We start from the raw sequence: 26,690 nt of genomic DNA on the forward strand, positions 1-26,690 counted from the left end.
TTCTCACATGGAGCATATCCTGCACATTATACACACACATTTTCTTTAACATGGAGTAAAAGACGGGTCAAAGCAACGAGAAGACTGGCAGCCCTCTCAATGAGCAATCTCAGCAGGCTGGACTCCAGGTTTTGTGAGGAGGGAAGGAAAGATCAAAAGAACAGCTTGTATAGTATCCTCTCCATCATTAGCATCAGCCAATGGGCGACTGAGTTGCCCCATCTAAATCCACACCCCATTCTTAGCCTAAACCCAACTGCCTCTGCCATGGCACAGACGAGATAACAACAGGGTGCTAACGAACACCGGCTGGCAGTTAAGGTAATCACTATCATAGACCTGGGTGGGAGAGGAGAGGAGGTACGGAGGGACGGAGGGACAGCAAACAGGAAACCGAGGCATGGCAGGAGAGAAGGGAGGCAAAGTTAAGGGCAGAAACTGGGGAAAGGAACAAAGCAAGACCGTGCCCACATGAGAACTCTAAAATTCTCACCACTTTGTCCTCTTACCCTCACCAAGCAAGTATTTCCAATCACCAAAAAGTTTGCTTTATAAAAACGTCTAAGTGGCAGTAATGATAGTATAATGATAGTAATAATGCTTGGCCGAAAGTATGAAGTATGTCAGTTAGTTAGTTATTAAGTTAGTAAGGAAAATGGCAGCTGTGAAGACTCAGGTTAACAATGGGAATTGGCAATAACTAAACTGTGATGAAAAAAGCAGTAAAGTGCATAAAAATTGAGGCTTCTGTGCAATTTAATAATCTCAATTTCACTCCTAACTCCTGTTAATTTTAAACCCTAATGAAGTTGGCAGAGAAATAGTAGATGCTATTAAAATGAAGGATGGGAAGCAGGGACCTCATTTGTGAAAGGTTCCCAGGGTACAGATTTTGTGCTTCGACCCAAATCTGAGCCCGTATTTAAGATTCATACCAAAATTTTGGTGTCAAAATCAGAAATAAAGGCTCACATTAAATTCATTGTAAGAGGGACAGAAGTTATGGATACATTATTATTTCATTCTATTTATATTCTTATGAGGACCCTGAGAATGAATATGTGAAGGCAGATTAGAGATACTCAATCACAGATATATTTGTTAATTTAACAAAAACATTAATGGTCTTACGAATTCCAACTAATGAAGATGCACAATGTATATTTACAGAGAAAGAGGGAAAAAAAACGATAACAGACTGAAAAAATCAATTTTACTGGAACTATTTGACTGAACCTTTGAAATCTCCTTTCTATCTCATCCCCTCAGTTAATTTACACACACACACACACATTTGCACAAAGAATCCCAATGCATAGACACACAAATGCACTTTTGTAGGAGCAGTTTGCAAGTTACATATACAGATCTACATTTCAAATAGCCTTGTGCGTGAAAAAAAAAGAGCTGAGATGCAGAAGAATATTTAAATATTCTGTTAAATCCACACTCTCAGCTTTCACATGTGAAAGAGTCAAACACACACACACACAAAGGCGGCACCACTGATACATGTATGTGTGCAAACGCACACTTAGCTCTTTGTTATTCAGATGGAACAACAGACAAAATATATTCAGATTGTATTCTGACCCTGAGGTGGACCCACTCAAGCTGGTAGACGCACACACACATACAATGTCACAAAAACACACACACCACAACAAAGAGCACACAAATCATCCTTTTTTTACTTTCTTGGTTTACTGGTGTATGAGAGTATGTGCGTGTGTGTGAGTGTGTGTGTGTGTGTGTGTGTGTGTGTGTGTGTGTGTGTGGGGGGGGGGGGGGGGGGGCTGTCAGACTGGCTTTCCACTCTGTTCTCAACTATGACTGACAGTCAGCCTAATTATCTTTATGGCATGATAAACATTATTATTATTATTGACAGCCAAAACTACAGTGTGTGTGTGTGTGTGTGTGTGTGTGTGTGTGCGTGTGTGTGTGTGGCCTGAACTCTCAGGCTGGTGTAGCCATTACAGAAACAACAGAGAAAAACACAGGAAAACACACATCTCCACTGTCACGACATGGCTTCATCAACTCTGTGTGTTTGTGTGTGTGGTCCTGCAATCAATGGGTTTAAATAATTCAGGTCTCCTGGATGCAGGCTTGGGTTTGTGTGTGTGTGTGTGTGTGTGTGTGTGTGTGTGTGTGTGTGTGTGTGTGTGTGTGTGTGTGTGCGTGTGTGTGTTACAGGTTTTCCCTAAATGCCAGTGACTCATGTTGATAATAACAGACTCGCCTTTCAAGGCCCACCTATAAAAACTCCCATAATTATCCAGGTGGTGTGAACTATAGCACCATCCCACACTGATGCATGCATGTGCACATGCAAACAGAGGTTTTTCCACCTATTAAAAAAAAGCATTACCAGTTTAACCTTCTTGATACGTGCTGAATATAGAGGCAGAAACAAAAAAATAGAAAAATATGTTAAGGCAGAAAAAAAAAAAGAGATGGACTGTGGTTCTGTCGGCTCAGTACCGTATGAGTCAGCACGCCACAGCCTGAGGGAACGTGACAGAATGAATGACAAAACTGTGAGCCAGTACAAAATACTTTATATTAACTGTAGTTAATTAATCATTTTTTCTTTTAGCACAATTAGCAACTAATTACACCTCTGAATTACAGTAATATACCTGTCAGGCACTGCAAACAGAACCTGACAATATTTTTATTCATTTGACAATCACAGCAATAAAATACCTTTGAAGAGAACTGAAGTGAGAGGAATGGAGTGTTTGCATGTGTGAGAGAAAGAATCTGAGCCGGGAGAAGACATGGAGAGGCAGAGACAAAGAAATATGAAGTAGTTTAATCAAGCCAGAGTGCTCGAGAACAGAGGGAAAAAGAGCATCAGAGTAAAAAGGACGAGAGGATGCAAAAGAGCAAAGACAGGAGGGAGAGGAAAAGGAAGAGAGCGCTGCTTGTTTCCCCTCCTGCGTCTCTCTCTGTACTCTTTGACATAAACACCTGCTGACTGCTCCTCTGTCTGCTCCCACAACAGACAGAGAGAAAGAGAGAGAATGACAAAAGTACAGAGAGACAAAGGTAAGAGAGACGCACACACACAAGGAGGAAGAAGGGATTTATTTGTCAGGCAGATGGTCTTTTTCCTTTGAGTGGAAGAGCTACCAGAACATGAAGATGAAGAGGAGGAGAGAGGGTGAAGGAGAGAAGAGGTGGTGGTGGTGGTGGTGGGGAGGGAGGGAGGGAGGGAGGAAGGATGGGATAGGTGGCTTGATGGAAAGGCACAGCGCGCCAAATGACAGCGGGGAGCAAACGATGAGAGGGTGATCAGAGAGGGAGAGGGAGGGAGAGAAGAGAGACAGAGATGGAACCACTAAGGTGCTGTTGTTATAGCAACCTGCTGCTCTGGTGCTTTGTGCACTGCATCCTCCTTCTTCCTCCTCCTCCTCTCACTCACTTACTCACTCTCCACCACCCTGCCTGCTCTCCTTCCTTTTCCTCCCTCTCTTTAAAGGTTGAGCATCACATCGAATTCAAACCAAAGTCTCAACATTAAAAGAACATGTCCGTGTCCAGACGGCTGCACAACATGGGGATTTTCTTGTTTTTATGTTACGAACTAAACGTGGAGGCATCTAGAAGACATGCCTCTCAATGTGAGGACAATGGTCAACAATGGAAACCTTTTGTCTATAGGATTACACTTGACAGTGGAGAATCTAATCTAAAGCAACATAATAGTTGCATTTATTGTAAGAATAACTGCAACATATTTCATGCATGCCGTGCAGCCATTCCTCTCACCCTCCTTCCCTATTCTGGTTTACCTCTACCTCCTTTATATTGCTTCACTCCTGACTCTCTCACCGCCACATCATCACTCACTCTTCTCTGTTCTGACTGCAGAGGACAGTCCTGCCAATAATAGGCAGGATATAGCCACACACACACACACACACACACACACACACACACATACAAGTGATGACCATTGTCCAAGAGATAGCATAACCAGATACACGAACATAGCATGCATATACATCATTTTTTCAGTATTCTTAAAGAGAACATGGAACTGGTTTGGTTTGACACTGGTAGTACACAAATATATTAGAAAAAACACCAACAAATATGTAAAATTATTTTCAGAATTCCTAGCTACCTATCGAGCTAGCAAGCCACCATTTTGGAAGCTAACTCAGTGAGCCAGCTAGTGGCCACACCCACTGAGGAAGTGAACAAAAATGGCTATTGGAAGATTAGGAAATCATAGTTCAAATCAAATCAAAGTGTCATCACAATAGTGAACAGTGTTATCGCACACCGCAAACTTTCCTCATATCGTGCAGCCTACTATTTACCAGAAATCAATTCTTCTTCTTCTGCTCTATAGCAGTACTTACCAGTGTTTGAGTGCGGCAAAGAGGAACTGATTTCCAGGAAAACTGTCATTTTATCTGGGTGTGTAACTATAAAGTTTATCAATACATAACTTGGTATTGGTTCGTAGACTCGCAGTTTTTAGCCAAATAACATCACATTTACTTGGGGAAAGAGCCTAAATCCCATCAACCAAACACCAGAAAATGCATTTTTTTTGGGGATCCTGGTTAGACTTGTGAAGTGAAGTTAGATGTGGAGTGACTACAATGAGGTGGTCACATGGTCAGTCAAAAATCCTGCACCATTCCAATTCAGCACACACTCTCATCTACATATATCTGTCGTAATTGGCCAAATTTCATTTGGTTTACCTGGTGCAGGCCAGTATGGACCTTGGTTGTGTGTGTGTTTTTGTGTGTGTGTGTTGTGTGTGTGTGTGTGTGTGTCCATTCCTGGTCTGGCCCACTAGACTGTGAAATGAGTCAATTAAATTAAACAGGTCTTTAATAAGTAAATGTGTTAGCGTGTGTGTGTAGTGGTGATGGAGGTATAGCAAAAAGCCCTGGCATGTATCCACCTATTTTGAACCATAACCTGCCTGCAACTCTGCTGTTCAGCTGTAAGATGTCTTACACATGACAACAACAACAACAACAACAACAACAACAACAACTGTAGCTCTACAACAACAACGATTTAGATTCATGTGAAATGTATTTGAATGTATTTGTTTTGAAGGGTTATAATGTCAAGGAGAGAGGTAATAGGGACAGAATAAGAAGGAAGCACCAGTGTCATCCTTTAACATTACATCACCTGCTTGTTGGCTGTTGTAGCATCCAAACAAGCTGCAGCATGACTACATGTTCTATGAATCTCACTTCTCTATAAACAAGTCACAGTGTAGCGTCGATGACTGACTGGCTGATGTTAAAAGAAAGAGGAGCAGTCTCACAATTCCTTTATACATCTTCTATATGTGACCAGAGGTGAAGTGAAGAAGGGGTTTTGGTCTTGGTTTGCTGTGACACAGAGTTTGACATCAACTTTAAAATATCTATCTATGTGGAATGTCAATTAGCTTTGATGATACTCATTTGTTTAAACTTCATTACTATTTATGACAGTGAAAAGAAGCAGGATGTACAAGGGTAAATTGCAAAGGAAAACAGGCAAGGAGTCAGAATGTCTGTCCTTCATTTCAAGGACACACAAGGACACAGCTGAAGTGTCCTTGAGCAAGATACTGAAACAGGAGGGTTGTTCTGTAAATAATTCAGACACCAAAGGTCCGTAACTTGGCGCAACACTTAAAGCTAAACTGGTTGGTAGAGAAAGATTTGGGCCTGGTTCTGGGACACGTCGGTCAGCAGACTGAAGGTTTGGACCTTAAAGGAAGAGTGTGCATATTTGCTTTCTTGCAAAGGGTTTTATACCACTTTACATGTCTGTAAATATGTAGTTGAAGCCAGCTTAGCTTAGCATAGAGCCAGGAAACAGAGGGAAATTGCTAGCCTGTCTCTTTGTCTCACATCAAGGCAAAGAGGTCCGTTTTGAATATAACACACTGGATTTGGGCGTCTGACAAGGCCTATAGTTTCTACCCTGTGCAGCGATCTAATCTCACACCTTCACATTAGCGTAAGATATTTTAGTGTAAGTGCAACCTTTTCAGACACACGATGTTTAGGTTTACTGACCAGATCCCTGAACGTTGAGAAATAGATGGACGCAACACAAAAAGAGTCTGTGGGAGTGAAGGACAGAAAACTCCAAGTGACAAGAGGAAGGTACAAACAAAAGAACCATTTGGCCGCCATCCCAGAGAAGGGTGTGTGTGTGTGTGTGTGTGTGTGTGTGTGTGTGTGTGTGTGTGTGTGTGTGGTGTGAGAGCGAGCAAGAGAGCGCGAGAGAGAGAGAGAGAGAGAGAGAGAGAGAGAGAGAGAGAGAGAAAGCGCCTGCCAGTCTGCCTCCTGTACACAGGGGGCCTATACACCGGTGATTTGAATACACACACACTTCTAATCTTCTAAACAATAAATGCCTTAAATTTTTTTTTTTACCTTTTTCCAATTCTGAAAATGAATGGAGTTTCTGAGCACTGGCAGATGTAAGGAGGGCTTGTTAGACATACTGATATTCTTATGCCATTGTTCTGTGTTGGGATATTCAGTGTATGGCAAATACTTCTGACTTAATATAAATCAATGTACATTTACATGAAAAAACTAAGATGAGAAATGCATTTTAACAATTGGGAGTTGTCAGGGAGTGTAGCTGTGCCACCTTACAGAGACAGGTAGAAGACTAACACACACACACTATTGTGATGTGTTTTATTGCAGCTCTTTCTCATATATGTTATGTTATGTGTGAGTATGTGCAGTAACAAAGGGTGTGAGCATGAACATGTTCGTGTGTCATCAGCACTTTCAAACCTGCTGACCTGACATAAAAACCTAGTGGCCACAGAAAACCATCTCTTTTCCCCTCCCCATCTACTCTCTCCATCCCCAACCCCACAACTCAATAACAGAGACCTTAGTGTGTGTGTGTGTGTGTGTGTGTGTGTGTGTGTGTGTGTGTGTGTGTGTGAGAGAGAGAGAGAGAGACTGAAAGACCGAAAAAAGAAAAAAAGGAGGGGGATAAGGAGCAGTGTGTGTCAACAGACACATTTATAAACCATTAGCACTGAACTAATTATCATCCGAGTCAAGGACTATGTTTGAGTGTGTGCGTGTTTGTGTCCATCTCTGCATGTGTGTGTGCGTGACTGTGTCTAAGTGTTTACATTTTAGAGATAAAGTGTAAGTAAGAAAGAAGGCTAGCAGAGAGAGCCAAGAAGCAACAGAGAGAGAGAGAGAGAGAGAGAGAGAGAGAGAGAGAGAGAGAGAGAGAGAGAGAGAGAGAGAGAATGAGGGGACAAGAGAGGGGAAACTGTGTACTGTGTGTGTGTGTGTGTGTGTGGTTCCTGGCTGAGCAGCTCCTCTCTATTTATAGAGCTGCGGCTCCTTCCTGTTTCTGGAGCTGTACCATCACGCCAGGAGGGGGTGGGGGGATAGAGAGAGAGAGAGAGAGAGAGAGAGAGAGAGAGAGAGAGAGGAAAAGGGAGAGATGAGGAGAGGGAGGAAGTGTGAGTGGGTGTGTGGGAGGGGAGACTGGTCGTGTTTGAGTCTTTAGTAAATCAACAGATCCACCCTCCCTCTCTCTTGCGCTCTCTCTCTTTCTCACTCTCTCTCTTTCTCCCCCTCCCACCCTATCCCTTCTTCCTCCCCCTCCCTCTCTTACTCAACAACATGGGCTCAGCTAGCAGCTACGAACAAAACTACACAGCAGAGACGGAGAGGGAGAAACAGGAACAGAATAGACAAAATGAAACGGCGCTAAAGGATGATTAGTGGGATATTTTTGCATCAGATGGTGAAATTACAGAGTTCTCTTGCTAAATGGGACTGAAGAGACATGAAATCACAGGACGGACAGCAACAACTGTTGACTTATTAGCTTTTCAAAATCATATGGTATCTGTGCAAATGAAACCCCTCTACTGTTCTTCCTGATTTGATACTAGCCAGACAAACTGGGATTAGAGTTTGTATATCTGGTAATCACAAGAAAAATCAATCTAACTAATTTATATAGTCTGTGAGACTGGCAAGCTTTATAATCCGTAGCCACCCTATATTGACCTTGAAGGAAGACAATGTCATATGACCAAAGTTTGTCATACGAATATAATGTTACATTTATCAGATAAAAGCATTTAATCTTTCCTTAATCACAACAAAAGATGTCAATGTAATATAAATTTGCGATGTAAAACAAACCCACGAGAAACAATTTGCCATGCCATGATATCTGAGTCTGACATGAGTTTGACAGTATGTGGAAGGGCTGTGAGAAATGTACAGAGCTACAGATTAGCTTACCATGCTTTGACTACACTATTTATGTTGTATATTTGTGCTAAAAGCCAAAACATATATCCCCACAAGTTCCTGTGGTGTACCAGCTCAGCAAACTAAAGTTTAATGGATCATGTAAAAGGACATGATTCAATCAGTTGATAGACAATGTCCAAAAAAGAAGCCTTGGACCAAATTAAATTTAGACTAGCTATTTCTGGGCTATTTAAAAAGTATAATTACAAGGCTAGCAGTAGAAGCATAAACAAACTGGAATAATGGGAGGTTTTCCTGTTCTTCCCAGTCTCCACACACTGCTGTAAAGTAGCATTAGCGAGAGGTGCTACTGTGTCCCAACAAACACAAAAGGATGACAACTGAGCCAACATCATCACAACTGAAAAAGCTTCATCAGCTGATGAAGACCATGGGATATGGTTGAAAACCCACTTAAGTGGGTGAGTTAGGTTCATATTGTTTGTTTGTGGGAAGCCAGTGTGGGATCATGTCCTTGATACAGCACTAGTAACTCTGCCTGTTTGTTGTGGCAGCTGCACAGATGGAAATACGATGTAGGTGGGAGACTGAAAGCCTCGTAGGTGTTACACCCTCCAGGTGACAGGTGAAAGGAAGATGCTGGTAGCACCATGTGTGATGGAGGTAGTAGTGCACGTCTACCTACACTCTACCAAGGTCAACAGTGGTTTTATCATTGACAGGATGCCAGTAAAAAGAGAAGCAGACATTCACAATACAGAAAAAATATCCAAAAAACACTGAACAAAACCTTATGCATTGTAGGGATACCGTTGTTAATGTTTGAATGGAACATTTATTATATTACTTACTAACTGAACCCATTCATGCAACCTATTACTTTTAGCCTACAGTATTTTGCCATACAAATCCTGTCCAAACTTTCTTGGTACAACAGACACAGAAGGACTCTCCTCTCTCCCTTGCTATCATTCTAACCACTATAGGATAGGGCTGAACGATTTGGGAAAATAATCTAATTGTGACTTTTTTTTTTTCTTTTTTTTTTTTTTACAATACTGTGATTCAATATGCAACTATTTTTCATAGCTCCTTATCTTCTGTATTATTCAACAAGCGCAAGCAACAAATCATTCTATATTATGACTGACACAGTATTAGATAGATTAAACATAAACTGTTCATTCCTGGAGGGAATATAGCTCCGGCATGGCAACCTGGCTAAAATATGTGCGGCTGGGCACGCTGTACCGCTTGTCCACTGTATTTATCAAAGCCGAAAACCCAGACTTGGTCACTGCGCTGAGAGGCATCGTATCTTTCCTTATGAACTCTGTTATTTACTGAGTAATTTCCCCCGTGCCGTTTTGAATTACGTTCATATGGAGTTATGCTTTCAAACATTTCGGTCAGTGATCCTTGTCGGGTGGTATTTGGCTTACCTGACACACTGGTGGTCGGCATTTTAGCCATGCAACTATAGTACATGGCTTTGTGGTGCTGATACAGGTTAGTAGTGTCGCCCCGTGACGTAGCAACGGTAGCAAGGCAGGTTCTGCACAATACCTGACGCTGCGCAGCATCTTCTTTTTTTAAAGTCAAAACAGTTCCACACAACCGACGCACTGCTCCTCTATGACACTAAAGTTTCCACAGTGCCAGGTTCTGTCGAGCCTGAGGCCATTATACCACAGGTCAAACTGTAGCGTGCCAAGTTGTTGCTCCCTCTTTTAGCCGACTGCTCTACTCTCGCTCGCTTGCATGTCATGTGACCAGCCTTTGCGGTTAGAAAATCGCGTTTTATCATATTGCGATATTATCGCAAAAGCAATTAATCGTTCAGCCCTAAGTCATTAAAGGAAAACTGTGCAGGCCAACTGTTCTTGATTCAAAACTAAACCAATACCCAATAGTATATATAAATTCACTTGAGTTCAAAATGTAACTAGCTAGGTTTACTCCAGTCCAGCTGTGTATGGTTCAGCTGTATTATGTAGGAACATCAGATGAGGACTCCATATCAGCAGCCATTCAATATTAAATGACTCAGAATGGTAAATGGGCTGCATTTATATAGTGCTTTTCTAGTATATTGACCACTCAAAGCGCTTTACAATGTACGTCTCATTCATCCACTCTCTCACTCACACACACACACACACACACACACACGGCGCAGCATCAGGAGCAGTTAGGGGTTCAGTTTTTTAATCAAAGACACTTCGACGCGCTCTCAAGCCGATGCATTTTGCTGTTGGCTGCTAGTCGTCTGATGTGTTGGTCACTTTGGAGGGTGGCCAGTCACTGTCTGGAAGGTCTATCACACTACTGTCCATATCATGCTGCATGGGAAAGCAATCAAAAACGCAGTTTATAAGCTACTGCTCCTGAGTCCTGACTGCAGATATGAAGAAAAAAAGATTAGCACAACAAGAGAGGAAAAGAGCGGCGAGAAAGGAAGAATGAAGGGGGGGACTCCTGGCTTCATGGCCAGATGGTCACCAGGAGGGGCCTGACAGCTGTGTGTGTGTAGGGTTCTGCGTGTGTGTGTGTAGGTTTCTGCGTGTGTGTGTGTGTGTGTGTGTGTGTGTAGGAGAGAAAGAGAGAGAGAGATAGAGACAGATTGTGTCCAACACCTGTCCTCCCTGGACACAACAACAAAAGAGGAAAAAACTCAACGTGGGCAACATCAAACGCAGAGCGAGAAACAGAAAGAAGGTGAGAGGAGGACAGAATAAAAGAGAGACAGCATGAAAAAGATGAGAGACAGGTGGAAAATTTGTGGGGGGATTTTCACCTCTGTTTCCTCTCCATTATCACATGCTGAGAATGCCATCTGCAGCCAAAAACAAAGTATGTTAGTGTGTAATGTTATTATTAGTATGTAGTATGAGTGTACAGTATGTGTGTATCTGTGTGTGTTTCATAGGGGTTCCTCTGATTGGCTCGGTCGGGCAATGTGCCACTGAAGGCGAGCGTACGATTGGCTGCGTCGAAATCCAGTCGGCTTCTGCCTCTGCCAGAGCCTGTCGTGAGGGCAGACTGGTGCACGTATGCGCACACACTCTCACTCACTCTCTCACGCACACACACTCTCACTCACCCGCTCTCTCTCACACACACACACATACACACACGCACGCACGCACGCACAGATTTATGGATGCTCTAGTAACAGGAATGGCAGTTTTTTCCCTCTGTTTCACCAGTTTTCCCTCTCTACGCTGTTGCCTCTGAGCTGAGGGGGGAAGAGAAGGATCGAGAGAGCAAAAGCTACAGTGAGGGAGGGCGGCTGCTATGGTAACAGATCACTGTGGCAGCCAGTGGAGGGGCCCTGATGGCTACTTGGCAGCAATGCCAGAATCTCACTGGCTGTGCACACGCATCAGTGTGAATGAGTGTGTGTTGACCAGAAAACATGCTGAATGGGGAGGTGTGTGTGTGTGTGTGTGTGTGTGTGTGTGTGTGTGTGTGTGTGTGCTTTTCTGGGAGGAATGAAACCATTGAGCTGGTGTGTTTGTGGGTGTGTGTGTGTGTGTGTGTGTGTGTGTGTGTGTGTGTGTGTGTGTGTGTTCTGTGCTCCAGATGTCCTTAGTCTTGCAGATCGATGGCCACATGAGAGCACATCCCACTAACTTGAGTCACAACACCCGTCTCCTTCCTTTCTCTGTCTCTTGTATATCCAGGCTGCAGCACTCACTTCTTGTTTCAAAATAAAATACTTTCCTGTGAATTGACCAATCAGCTGATCAACTAGCCTCATCACTTCAGCCATGATAAATCACCTGATGAGACCCCGGGAAGATGTTGTTCCAGTCCACTCGTCCTGGCCGTCTCCACTCTCACTCTAATTTTTCTGTGTGCATAACTAGGTCATGCAGTAGTAGACTGCTGTTGCCTTGCCTTTGTGTGATTCTGTGAATGTGTGTGTATGTGTGTGTTTACATAGCCTAAACACACATTTCAACTAGACCTGGAAAGAACAAAGTCCAACTCAGTATGTGTGCATTCATGAAACAAATGCAAGATCCAAGTATGTACACACACACACACACAAACACAAACACACACTGATAATTTATGTTCTTTATAACCATGTGGGGGAGGTAGAATACCTGTAAACCTGCATGAGTCTGTGCTGCACTTTTGTGTGTGTGTGTGTGTGTGTTTGTCACTGTACTCATGAAGAGGACAGTGGCAAAGCACATTTGTGGTAAAGGACTTTAATCTAGAGTTTGCATTACTTTTAAGATAGAACAGTGTACTCATTCCTTTTGTCAACTTTTGTATGTGAAGCGCCAGTAGTTAGAGTGAGTATTCAAAACCATGTAAAACATCAAACTTTTTTTTACAGGTTGATGCATTCATATTCTGAAGCCCCTACACACCCTCAGTACACCCACACAAGTGTTTTCACTGACTGTTTGTAGCCTGATAAGACCTCCTCTAGGACTGTATGGTTCTGTACTGACCTTGCTTGACTCCTAAATTACTGTAGTCACCTGTCACCTGTTGAACGGGACAACTTCCACTTTTATCCCGGCTCGATTAGAGCAGCATTAATGGCAGCTAGAGTTTAGAATGAAGTTCACTCGTTTTGGTAAAATTGCAACTAATAGATGATCTGATCTCAGATAAATGTTAATTTATTAGCAGTTGTACTTGTTAACTTAGAACTGGTTAGCATCAGAGAATGCATGCTTGCTAACTTGCAGTTCCCAAAACAGCTACCTTTGCAGGCTACAGCTGTTAGCTCGCCAGCTAACTTACAGCAGCTAGCCGACTAGTATCACAAGTAATTAAGGACATCAATAGCTGTGTCCAAAATAACTCATTCACTCATTTTCTCCATATATAATAGATGCTTGACAGTTCACAGCGAGCCCAAAACATATACATCCTCATAGCGTAGTGTTGCACCACTGCAATTTTCTTTACAAGGCAGCACTCTGAATTTTGATTGTTGGCAGAACAGAGCTACGAACTTCATGCATAATTTCCGCTTTTATGGTATTGCTGCTTTTACTCAAGACAGATAATTGTCGTACCACTGTACAGTATGAATGGGTCTCTGTGCTCATGCCCGGCATGTGTGTGAGTGTGTGTTTGTTCACCACTCCGCCTCAGGGTAGAAATCATGAGGGAGCGAACAGATAGAAAGACTAATCTATCAAGACCTCTCTATCTATCTCTGCCTCTCCTTCTCTCTCACTCTCTCATCCCATTGATCCCATCTCATGGCAGAGTGATCTTCATTTAATGCAAAACAACCATGAGCTGTGTTTTTTTGTTCCCGTGCCTCTTTGCTGAGTTTATATGTGTGTGGTCACTCTAACTCTCTTCATGTAAAATGCACTTTTTTTATACCAAACTCATCAGACTTCGTCCCGCCCACTAAAACTCCATCCTTATCCCTCTTCACTCATTTTTCTTCACCCTCCACCCAACTCTTTCTTTACCGTATATATCCCCTGCTCTCTCTTTCTTTCCCTCCATCTATCCCATCCCGCGTTATGCATCATCTCTCTCATCTGTGCAGAGCGGGCAGACCCATCATTACCCCAGCATGCAAGTATTGATCCACTGCCCCAGTGTGTATGTGTTATTTTAAGATGCTCAGACCTGTAATCAGCGTGTTAATGATAGTTATCGCCAAAGTGACAAAGCTCTCTGTGGTTATTCCAGGCCTGTTGATACCAGCACGAGGCTTGCAACCCAGACGCACACACACAAACACAAGTATGAATGAGGGTGAATGGTGGCTTGTTGCTGCTCTAATGAGGGCGAGTGCTGTTCTGGGGCTCGTTGGGTCAAATTTGTGATGAGGAATGCTTCCTGTGTCCATCAAAAAAAAAAAACGAGAGCTCATAGCTCACATACATCTTCCTTATCTCCCCAGGATACAGTAGCTAAATGAGTTTGCCTGCGTATGTGTAGATGTATGTGGTGGTTGCCATATCTGAGAAAGGTGACATCATCTGTGCCATGAGCACTGTGCTTATAAGGATATTAAACACCGGCCTCAGAGTCTGGGATCGCATTTTGTGTGTGTGTGTGTGTGTGTGTGTGTGTTGTGTGTGTGTGTGTGTGTGTGTGAGTGTGTGTGTGTGTGTGTGTGTGTGTGTGTGTGTGTGATGGCTAAGCAAGTGTGCACAAATCACTGTCCATCAGCAAAAGGGAAGTGAGGCTGTGTAGCTGCAGGCTTTGACTCACTTTGGACAAATGACTTCTGCATTCCCCCAAAACATGGCAATTTCACATTCCTATCAACATAAGGCAACCTAAACACTGTGCCCACACACACATACACATACATACATACATACACACACACACACACACACAAACACACACACATGCAGATGCAATTCATCTTGATATATTACAGGATACAGGTGTTGCACCCCCACACCATCCTTCCAAAAGCAAATCCATATTCACACGCACACACATACACAGCTTTGCCAGTATGGATAAGCCCTATTTGGCAGTGTTGAGGAAGATGCATTTCAGAGGTAAATGACATCATTACCATATAAATGACTTCCAGCCAAACACATCTGCTAATGTAGCTACACACACACACACACACACACACACACACACACACACGCATACATACATAAACACACACCAACAAATATGATATGGGTTACACATACTTTTAGTGCAGCAGACTTTCACAACACAAAAACCTCACACATCACACACAACCGTACAATTTAAAAATAGACACACACTGTAGGCTCTGATGGGGCTTAATGCGGCAGGATGGGAAGGCCAACCTTGAGCTATGGAAATAACGCCTACAAACACCACAGAGCAAACGGAACACAACACAATGGTAGTGGAATTGACAGGTGAGTCGAAAAGTACGAATCAAGTTACACTTGAGATAATTGTTGTTGCTTGTTCTAATGCTTACTGATGTGGAGAAACCTTCACTTAGGAAGAGAAGGTTGAGTCAAGATATGTGCTTTTTAACCGCGCTGCCTGCTTCACAGCCGTATGTTTACTGTAAACACATTCACACCTTTGAGCTGCTCAGAATAACAGAGATGTGTCTACTAATGACCACACTAGGAGACAAATGTCCTTCGTCTTTTGTATTGTTTGTCTATACACTTCTTACTCACAGTGCTTATACATGTCGCTGATCACTGTATGAATGATAGGATGGCTCAAACCTGGCAGCTGATTTTCTGTTAAATTCTCTGGTAATTTGGTAAAGTCAGCACAGTCGTACACTTCAATACAATAAACCATCAAAGCATTTCATTTCCTGACAGGTTACATATGAACCACCAGTTACACCACAGGAACAAGACAGGGTTTATTAAGATTAAATAGGGTTAACTGAGTTAGCTAAACACATTGAATTCTATTGTTTTTAGTGAACTGGTATCAAAAGTCAGAAAGTGGCAGCAGGAATGTCTATCAGGAGCATGCAACTGCACAATATGAACAAAATGGCGACACACTCGCAAACACGCTGCTCTACAGTGCTACTAGTGGTCAAAGACTCCACAGAGCATCTTTAAAGTCGTGCACGAAACAGACTGGGGATGTATATTTTTAGATTACTTGTGCTAACATAAATGGGATGCAATAAACGGGAGAGCACGTTTACTCTCTCAACATGAAGTGAGGCACTTAGAGAAACCTGACTGCTAACATTTCACTTCTGTAAGTTGGAAGATTTTTGTTCATTTTTGTCTCATAAATTTATTTAACTCGATTATTGGTTTGCGGATCATAACAATTCACAAGTCATTTTTCCAGGTCTGAACCTGCTACAGGGGGATTTAAGGCTAAAGGGGAAGTTTAGGTTCAAGAGAAACATTAACTTAACTCATACTGTGTTATATATTGATATTTAATGACAGGAAAAAAAATACTGCAATGTAATGTTGTTGTGATACTCATCATTTCACTGTATAGTGACACCTTACTTGAGACAGTGTTAAGCATTTAGTCTTGGACACCATATGTGAGGTTTGATAACCATCTTTCTTCTGTGGTATCCTTATTTTTCCAGCTTGCTGCTGTTCTCCAGCTGTGCTGCCCCATGGCGAACAGAGAAATTCCTCTTTTGTTCAGAACAGCTCTGTAAAGTAGGAACAGACTGAACACAGAATTTCTTTCCATGCAAAGGATCTGCAGAGGGGTGACGAATTAAAGGAAAAACCTGAATGAGTGGAGAAACATAACGAATGCAGATGCTTCCACACAGGTGCACCGTATGGTACAATTAAGCAATTAACAGTCAATCATGCTCAGTGGCAGGAATAAAAATGCAGAACAGTCCCAGATGATTGTTATTTTGTATAAAGACGGCAAGAGGAAAAGATATAAGTGACTTTGAAAGAGGGTTAATTGTTGGAGCTACAGTTACAAAGATGCTGAACTGGTCAGTGACTAAAGTGACACTTGCATCAGGGAATAGATGATTATGATGCTCATGCATTTGTGTGACATGTAGGAATGTCAATTCAATCAGAAAGTCAATGCAGGGTGTGATGAGCAAGAACAGTCCGTCCACAGTTAGTAGTATAGTATATAGCTTTAGTGCATAAACCCCTCATTACAAAGATGAATGTACACATGAGAGTTCAATGGTGCAAAAGCAAAGCAAACACTGGTCTACAGAGGTGTGGAAAAAGTGATGAGGTCAGATGAGTCATCCTTCACCATGTTCTCAACAAGTGGGGGAGTGCATGTGTGGTGTACACCAAGAGAACAGGTACAGGCCTGAATTCTTGACACCTACAGCGAGGGGATCCGGTGGCTCTGTTATGTCCCTATAATCAATACAAAGTTGTTCTGAGTGATCACTTTTATCCTATAATGAAAAAAGTCTATCCTGATGGGATTGGTCTCTTCCATGGTGACGACGCCCCCATCCATAGGCGTCACTAAATGCTTTGATGAGCATTAAAATGATGTGAATCATATACTATGGCCTTCACAGTCACCAGGTCCTAACCCAAGACCTAAAGGAACCGACATGTTAGAGAACACTCTCTACCACCATCGTCAAAACCCCAAGTGACTGAATATATTTTGGTTTTCATCCCCCGTAGAGTTCAGAGACGTGTAGAATCAATGCCAAGGCACATTGAAGCTGTTCTTGTGGCACGATGTGACCCAACACCTTTCTGAGACAATATATGTTGGTTTTTCCTTTTTATTTGTCACCCATCTGTAACATATGTGAGAACAAAGAAAAGTGCTACGATGAGATGCTGAACCCAGCAATATTGCAGCTGCATATGTGAGAGGAGGTTATGTGCAAAGTACAAAGCTAAGCTTAGATGGAAGCTAAACAGCACCTACACAGACAGTCACTGGCTGTGTGCAGCAGGTGATAACATATAGCTGGCACTGGAGACACTTTCTCATGCTATAAAGACAAGAAGAGGCAGGTAGGCCACACTGACTGCAGCAAAGCTGTGATGGCCGTTATTGTCCTCAAGACTAGGACAGCTTTTATCTGCTCTCCAGGCTCACAAAGAGGAACGAGAGAAAAAGAGAGGGGTGGGGGGTGGGGGGGTAAAGAGAGAGAGCACACAGACTGCTTGCGGCTCGCTTTCAACATCTCAATGACTACATACACTCATCTCTCTCTCTCTCTCTCTCTCTCTCTCTCTCTCTTTTTCACCCTGTTCTCCTCACTGGTCCTCCGCTCCCTCCCTATTTGTAGTTCTGCCTTTTTCTCCTCCTACTCGCTCTCTCCCCTCGTGCCCCCGGGCCATAAACATCCACATGTCACACACATGCCATGAAACACAATGAACACACACACACACACACACACACACACACACACACACACACACACACACACACACACACACAGAGACACCACTGACACTGAGTAACACCAGCAGTAGGCTTTGTTCCAGAGCGCTGGTTCTGGGATCCTGAGGAACCGTTCATGCAAAAAATAAGTGTGTGTGTATATGTGTGCGTCTGTTCTCTCTCTCTCTCTCACACACACACACACACACACACACACACACACACACACACACACACACACACACACACACACACACACACACACACACACACACACACACACACACACACACACACACACACACACACACACACACACACACACACACACACACACACACACACACACACACACACACACACACCCTTAACCCCCACCCCACTTCCCGACCACCCTCCCACCCAGAATGTCGCTTCTTAACACCATCACTTATTCATGTGAGTGAACATTAGAACAGGACTCTCCCTCTCTGTATCTGTCTCCTCATCTCACTAGTGTGTGTGTGTGTTTCAGAGGAGGGGGTTTGTCAGTTGTGCATGATTACATAGGAGCCATAGCCGTAGGTGTGTGATGTGACTTTAGGAGGTTTATATTCACAGAGTGCGTCAGAACCGGCCAGACAACCAGGTTGCTCTTTACTTGTCGTTTACTCACCAGTGTGTGTGTGTGTGTGTGTGTGTGTGTGTGTAATTATCGGCAGTGTCTGAATGGGTTCCTGTATGTCAAGAGAGTCTGTGTTTGTGTGTGTGTGTGTGTGTTTGTGTGTGTGTGTGTGTGTGTGTGTGTGTGTGTGTGAGAGAGAGAAAGAGAGGGAGAGAGAGAAAGAAAGCTACATAGGAAGTTATTAATTATTTTAGCTCCTATTAGGAGGAACACGTCGAGTCAACACCCCTGGAGACGTGTCATGAACGCCTCTTATTGTTCTCTAGCTGACATACGCCGCTCTTTTCCTCCTCCCCCCTCGTCTACTCTTCTCTCCCTGTCACATGTACCTTTCCTCTCCTCCCTCCTCTCTTCGTCCTCCCTCTCGTTCAATCCGGCTGTGACATGCACATCTCTCCTCCTCCTACTTCCCTCATTTTCTTAGTGTTTCTTTCACATTTCCGCCAGCGCCACATATCCTCCGTCTCAACCTTTTCACTCTCATTTCCCATCTCTGCTGCGCTCCTTCACATCTCCGACCCCCCCCCCCGTCTTGTTCTCATCTCTCATCATTTTTGCCTCCTCCTCTTCTCCTATGATATCTCCATCCTACCTTGAGCTCTTCATCGGAGCTAGCTATCCCGCCCCTCCCTTCATTTCTATTCCACATTCACTTAATCTCTGTTGACTTTCCTCCCGTTCACCCACACAAACGCAGCTCACTCATCTCTGTTAAAAACTGTCACACTGTTTTTCTTGTGTGTGAATGTGTGTGTGTGTGTGTCTATGTGTCTGCCGTTGGGAGATCATCAGGAAACTCGCAGCCTGCCTCAGCTCAGAAGCCGCCGCAGCTTTTATCCCCGACTCAGTCACAATGACTATAACCCACCCACAGCCCACTAAAGCAGCCAATGAGAAGATGGCAGGCCACTTCCTTATTTCAAACGCCATGCGGTTTAAAGAGGCATTGGACACAGAGAGAGAGGAAAACAGACAGCGAGAGACAGAGACAAAGAAGGAGGAATTCCTAGTTTATGCACACAGCTTTCACTACAAAGCAGCTCTCAGGAAAATGATGTCTGCTGATGCTATGAATGGGTCAACATGGGTTAATCCAACCTGGCTCTGCAGCCCTGCTTATGACCAAGGCATGAGTCTGATAAAGTGAACACAGGTTACTACAGGAAAACTATACTATTCTACAGCCCACAACTATCCACACTACAGTAACTTTATAGTATATTAACAACAATGTCTGGTAGCCTACTAGAAATTACTCAGAAAGAAAATAACAACTGTCATTTTGTTGTCACCATAAGAGCTATACTTAAATATAGATAAAGCTGCACTAATCAATATTTTTGTATGGTCAGTGGATGTGTGTGAAGGGGGTCAGGTTAGGTGATGAACCTACAGAATACTATCATCCAACTTTACACTACCTCTCAGCTCTATGAGGAGTTTTAGCACCTTTCAGCTCATTGTTGTGGTTATATGGCCGACAACTCAACTGTCTGACTTAATCTCACGGCTTTCGCCGACCTTGTTTTGAGTCGCAGCGGGAAGCTGTTCTAAGCTGAAACCCTAGAAAGGTTACCTGTCCGGCACCAAATAGCTAACAAGCAACTAGCTTAAGAGCCAGATATTTCCCTCAGTAGATAAGACATAGATAGAGGGAAAGATAGAGCTAAATCTAACATGAAAATTGGATGTAATTTCACCAGGTGGCCAGAAACAGGACTCCAAATCAAAGCTAATGTTGCTCTGTATCTGCTAGATGTGTAAATAGGCAACTCTATGCTAACATGTTAGCCATAACAACTTTATAAGGTGATAATATGCCAATTTTATGTTTTTAGCATGGCCAAGAAAAAACATTTCAGCTGTTTTGATAAATGTAATGGCACTTCTTAATATTGTCTTTCTCATGCTAGCTTACTTTTTACTTTTTCTCAGCATCAATAGTATGACAAAATTAATATTTTGGGCTTTAGATCTGAACTCAGTGTTGATTGGTTGGTTGACCATCTGGTTCAATCTCATTGGTTGTTGTAACTACTTTCACAGTCCAAAACAAACAATGCTTCAGTCCATTTCTCAATGCTTTTCAACTTCTCTGACTAGTCTCAGCCCCAACCCCATTTGATCCTACTGCAAACCTATATCTTTAATAACACATGTATGATGATTTTTTTTAAAAGACTCAGTCATTTCCTGTAACCGCAGGGCTCTGTGGTTTTTAGTAAATGTTACTCAGATTAAACAGCATTGGTTAGGGACTATTTTCAGCCATGGATTAATACACATCTGGTGAACTGGTGAGTAAGATGGTGTACATGGGACTGACTCAAAATAAATTACAGTGCCCTTGTTCATGGTAATGAAGGAACATGTCACCGACTGCAGCAGACTGGCTCACTGATATGTTTCTAATTCTCTGCATAAAACAGTGGAGGTCTTTAGCACAGAGAACAATTTGTCAGGCTTTGGATACTTAGGATCAATTCATGGTCGGTTTTGGTCTCAGCATTAGCTTGTCCTGCTCTATATTCAGACCAGATTCAGACAATTAATTTGTGAGTATAAATAAAGATCCGACAGTCACAATGTTGTGGATTTGATAAGATTCGTTTGTTTTCCAATCCTAACCTCCAGTGTAAAAACAAGTTTCCAACGACCACTTCCAAACAACCTTTAGTGCACAGAATTACATGAGTTTTGTTAGCATCGAGCTAACAAATAAGCTACTCTCTAATAAGCAGTCAGCAGGACTCAAGTCAACACAGGAAGATCTTTGACCTTGAAATCTGTTAGGAGTCACCAGTCTAATACACAAATGAGACACTAATTATCTGTGTGCACACATGCACGCACTCATCATTTGTATATACACAAGCACGCACGCAAACACGCACACACACACACACACAGTCACACACGCTGAGGCATGCAAACAGAGATCGAACCCATCCACACATGATGTCTATGAACACGCACGTACACCCACACAGCACACACACAGCTTTCTATTGTCCCCAGACAAAGATGGGAGTGCATCCCTGTGCAAGTGCCCCTGGGGGAGACCTGATTCTGCACCCACCCCTTAACCCCCACATGAATGTACACACACACACACACACACACACTGATATCAACCCACCCCCATGCTTGATGGCCTGTTTTGAAGAGTAACAAACAGGCTAGCAGACAGAAGTGGGGGGTGGGGCAAAAGGGTCCCTCTATGGTAACAAGGGCATTATAAGCCAATTAGGAGTGCCGCCTGAGTGACTGACAGACAGGGTGGAGAGCATGACACGGCTCGCTGTCTGATGTGGAGAAGGTATGTGTGTGTGTCTTTGTATCAAATTGCATTCCCCTCTCCTTTTGGGCTAAAGGGCTCTAATATGTGCACATAAACAGAGGCTAACACACACACACATGCACACAGGGCAAACATCCACACGATCCCCTCCCTTGAGGTCCACCTCCTACACGCGAAGGCATTCAAAAGATCTCTTTGTCTCTCTATCGTGCCAGAAAAATAGAGGAGAAAGACGAGAGAAAGGGAGAAGGAAAAGTGAGGAAGACTGGAGAGGGAGAAAAAAAAAGAAAGACCAGAAAGAAGAAAAAGAGCAGTGAAAGGGAAAGGATTTGCAGGAAAGCAAGGAGGAAAGAGGGAGACCTGAAGGGGGGGGGGGGGGGGGGACAGAGAGAAAACATGGAACAGGAGACAGAGGAACGGGAGGGGGAGTGCAGAGGAAGACGAGGAGAGAGCGGGCGAGGAGATGGAGGCTGGGAGAGAGCAAGAGACAGCCGGGCTCCAGCGCTGCTCTGAACTCGTTTGATCCAGTTCGTCTCGCCAGGCGTTCCTCGAGATACATTCCTGTGGCTGGCTGGGCGCAGAGCGCGAGAGAGAGAGAGAGAGAGAGAGCGAGATAGTGAGAGAGAGAGAGAGAGAGAGAGAGAGAGAGAGAGAGAGAGAGAGAGAGAGAGGGAGAGCGAGAGAGGGAGAGAAGCTGGTAGGTAATTTGCGAGAACAGTGGACGAAATTAAAAGACAAGGAAAGCAAAGGATCAGCTAGTGATACAAAGAGAGGAGACGTATTCAAGAGAGAGCAGCAGCAACAAAAGTTCCCTAAGAGCCATAATGTTACCTGCTACTAAAGTTCAACCCTCCAACCCACCCTCTCTCTCTTTTTATTTTTTTGTCTTCTCACTGCTGGAAACCTGAGTCCTACAGTCAGGGAGCCAAGAAATGAAAAGAAAAAACTAAGTCCTGGAGGAGAGGAGAGGAGCACATTGGCACAGAGAAACATTTTGTCATGTTTAAAGTCACTGAAATAAATCCATAATATAAGCAACAAGCAGCTGAGAGCAGATGTGAGAGAAAAACAATGTTGCACAGACTGAAAACAGGACTCTATGATGAGGAATGTAAACCCAGAGTGGAAAGATTTATGAATTCTGTTAATACAGCCAATTAAGAGAAGAACAAACTGGAGTTTGGTTTCTTCTGTTTTAGTTTCATGTATCAAACGATGGCCCTTTCTACCATACGTTGAGAGCAGTAACATCCTGACATAGACAATGAAAGTCGTGTATGACATTGAATCCTTTAAAGCGCTGTATTACCTAATTGACTTTATTGATGAAAATGTGTTGTATTTGCTAATCACAGGGCCATGTCACCACAAAGGTGTTGCCTCCCACCTGTAGGAGGTGCCAAAGTTTCAGTGTTTCTACATCAACAGGAAATATTAAACTTAAAAGGCTGAAGAAATACTACAAATGATGTTCCCAGTGGCTCTAAACATATGTGCAACTAATTAATGTGCCCACTGTCTTCATGTGTTGGTTGGATGTGAACATTTCGCTCCCTGTTTGTGCCAACAGCAGTTCGGCCAGAAGAATGCCAAACAGGCCTTGTAATTCTACTGCTGCTGAGTCTTTACAACGTTTTCAGTGGCAGAGGGCTGTATTTCAAATCATGAAATGTACAGTTTTATTTGTATGTGTACCAAATTGCATTTGTTCCTTCTATAACAGTAAGGATGAGCTGTTTCCAAACTTTCCAAACTGGAAATATTCAAATTCTTTTTCCAAAAGATTGTCCAAACTTTCCTGCCACTTTCAGGTTTACTCAGCTGTGTTTTCCCTGCACTGAACAAACTAAAATCCAGTTGTCATAGAGAGTTAGTCACTGACTATTGCCCATAATATTTGCAGTGTGTCCCACAATATTGGTTCAAGTTGGCCTTTATAAGAGGCCATTCAGCGGATTCACTAAGCTGAACTGTAGGGGTGTAATGACTGAAGGGCGGAGGTCAACCAAAATGTTGCCACACTGCTGACTTTAAGTCTGAAATCTCAGGGTTATTATCAGTTGATTATGATTGGACCAAAATGGTCACATGAGGCACACAGTTTGAAGACAATAAAAAATAGGTGTAATGTGTACAATTCATGATTTGTTATAATGATATTTGTGGTTCCAGTATCATGGGCGTTTGTAACCCCGTTTCGGTCTCAGTTTCAGAATCATTACTGAACCCAAACTGAACTGGCATCAAACTCAGTTGTGAGAAAAAGCTTCCTGATTGGCTGTTCCAGTTCATTTAAGGTTAATTCCAGGTTATTACAACCTAGATTTTATTTGCATAGATTTGGCCATAATTTATGATGACGTTCTCAGGTAATTGCTGAGTTCACGGTAGCGTCTTCACAACGAAGTCCAGTCAGGCAATAACACAGGTTGTGAACAGGCCAACAGGTTAGCAACATTATCTCAGCTGAGCGTGTTGGTAAGAATCCCTCATTGTACAGGACAACTGGAGGCTTTGAAACAGTGAGGCAATGTGACTAGAGGCTTGGATCATACAAACTGGTGTGTCAGAGCCCATACAGCACTGTGGCTGACTGGATGAGCAGCCTGCAGGTCACCAAGAGCAATTGTATGTCACAGTATACAGTTGTATACAGTCATGGGCCATAGGCCTATCAGAAAGACTGACAACAGGTGTCATCGCTGACATAAATGTGACTACACACATTTTTAGGTGAAAATATCATCATGTCATGATTCCATTGATAGTCTGAATGCTATAAGCCACAAATCTCGTTTTATAGCACACAGCGTTAGCGCTCCTGTTTAATATCTATCAAATTAATAAAAAGTAAAAGAGGGATTTGACAAGGGCATCAGTGACAAGACATGTAGGCAATGGTGTGATTGGCTACATCAACTCTGTCAGTATAGGAGAAGATGCACAGTTTTCATTAACCCTTATTATAACTGAGCCAAGCTCCTTAGCAGATGGTGGCAGCAATGCACCACTTTGCAGTTTTCCAGCTGTTTAGGTGGGTTTTTTTATGCTAAACGTCATGTATGCATGTTTGTCAACTTTCCAATCATGTGAGGTTCCTAACAGACTCATCTCGCCCGTAGATTTTACACGTCTAAATTGACTGCTCCCTCCAATAACATACATCTGCTCCTCAAGTCCTCCCTCCTCCCACTCATCTTCACTCATACCCTTCCCCACTCACTCACTCTCTCTCCTGCTCACAACTGATGACAGGTCACAGAATGGTCATCAATTGTGGTGTGTGTGTGTGTGTGTGTGTGTGTGTGTGTTAGTTGAAATGGTTTAACTGACGGGATAAAGAAGAGAAGAAAGAGATGGGTCAATTACTGCAGGAAATGGAGTGCAAGTGTGTGTGTGTGTGTGTGTGTGTGTGTGTGTGTGTGTGTGTGTGTGTGTGGTGTGTGTGTGTGTGTGTGTGTGTGCATGCAGAGAGGTGGGGGAGGGGCAGGTCTGTCATTACTTCCTTCCTTCAGGGTCCCTTTTTACGCATCTATAAAATGCCTGAGCTGCTCCAAGGCCCCCCTCCCTGTTACCTCTGTCTTTCTTCCACACTCAGCCATTCTCTGTCCCAACCCCATGCCACCTTCCTCGACCGCCCCAACCATGTAAACAAACACACACACACACACACGAGACATGACACCACTTTCCACCACTTTCCCATTCAATGGGAAAGTGGTGTCAGACTTTTGAACCCCACTGTATGTGAGGTCCTCTTGGTGTACTCCATGCACCGCTCCCTGCTAAGCCACCCACGCCCACACACTCTCATAGAGCCTGTGACAAACCAACTTTCAGTTCCTCACTAGCAAAAGCCGACAAACTGAAGTGCTGGAGTTGGAAAACATGTAAACAAGACTAGGTCAAAACCAGGTATATGGCTGGACTGCATCACAGGCTATTTGCATTAGTGTCAGAGCTGGTTTCAGCCCTTTATCTGTTTGCTTCCCTCCTCCTCTCTGTGCTCACATATGCAGTATTTTAATACAGCTGAATTCACAGCTTTCTGTTTCTGTTGTCAGACAACAAAACAAGTTTAAAATTATGACTGAAACACGGCCCATTAAGAATACATGTTAACTTCCAAGCCATTTCCAAGCTGCTGCAAAAATCCTGACTTTATAACTGTAATGTCTGACAAAATCACCATAAACATAATTAAAGACAACGGCTGTGCTATGATTTTGGCTATAGTCACTTCTAAAATGATCACTCAGAGAGTAAGTTAAGAGGCTGATTCACGTCTAGGTCAGCTGCCTGTGGAGGGAAAGCCCGACCTTGCACTCGTGGGGCAATACTGGCAACTCTCTTCTATGGAAAGTAGCTAACGTGTGTCCATAAAGTTGCTAGATTTGTCGCTAGGTGCTTTTAAGAGAAAAAGTGACTGCAGGGGTCTGAAAAGTCTAACGACAAAGCGACAAGGGCGCTGATTTGGCAACTCTGCTTGTTTGTTCCAAATTATTTTTGAAATAGCACCAACCAGTAATGAAACCAACCGTGCAACCTTATCACTGAGTCAAGTTGGATTCGGGTGGCCAATGGTGTAACTTTATCTCTCAGTCAGTCAGTCAGTCAGCAACATTCACATTAAAGGGCTGGACCTGCAGTTGTGGTCCACCCA

At 43.2% G+C, this 26,690-nt stretch overlaps 1 protein-coding gene across 1 annotated transcript in view; it reads right to left on the bottom strand.

Moving 5' to 3' along the window:
• maml3 (mastermind-like transcriptional coactivator 3) overlaps positions 1 to 26,690 on the bottom strand; it is a 111,084-nt gene that overhangs the window by 57,567 nt on the left and 26,827 nt on the right. The gene's annotated exons all lie outside the window — the stretch shown is intronic.

The sequence above is a fragment of the Seriola aureovittata genome, chromosome 3, assembly GCF_021018895.1.
Source record: "Seriola aureovittata isolate HTS-2021-v1 ecotype China chromosome 3, ASM2101889v1, whole genome shotgun sequence".
Classification (NCBI taxonomy): domain Eukaryota; kingdom Metazoa; phylum Chordata; class Actinopteri; order Carangiformes; family Carangidae; genus Seriola; species Seriola aureovittata.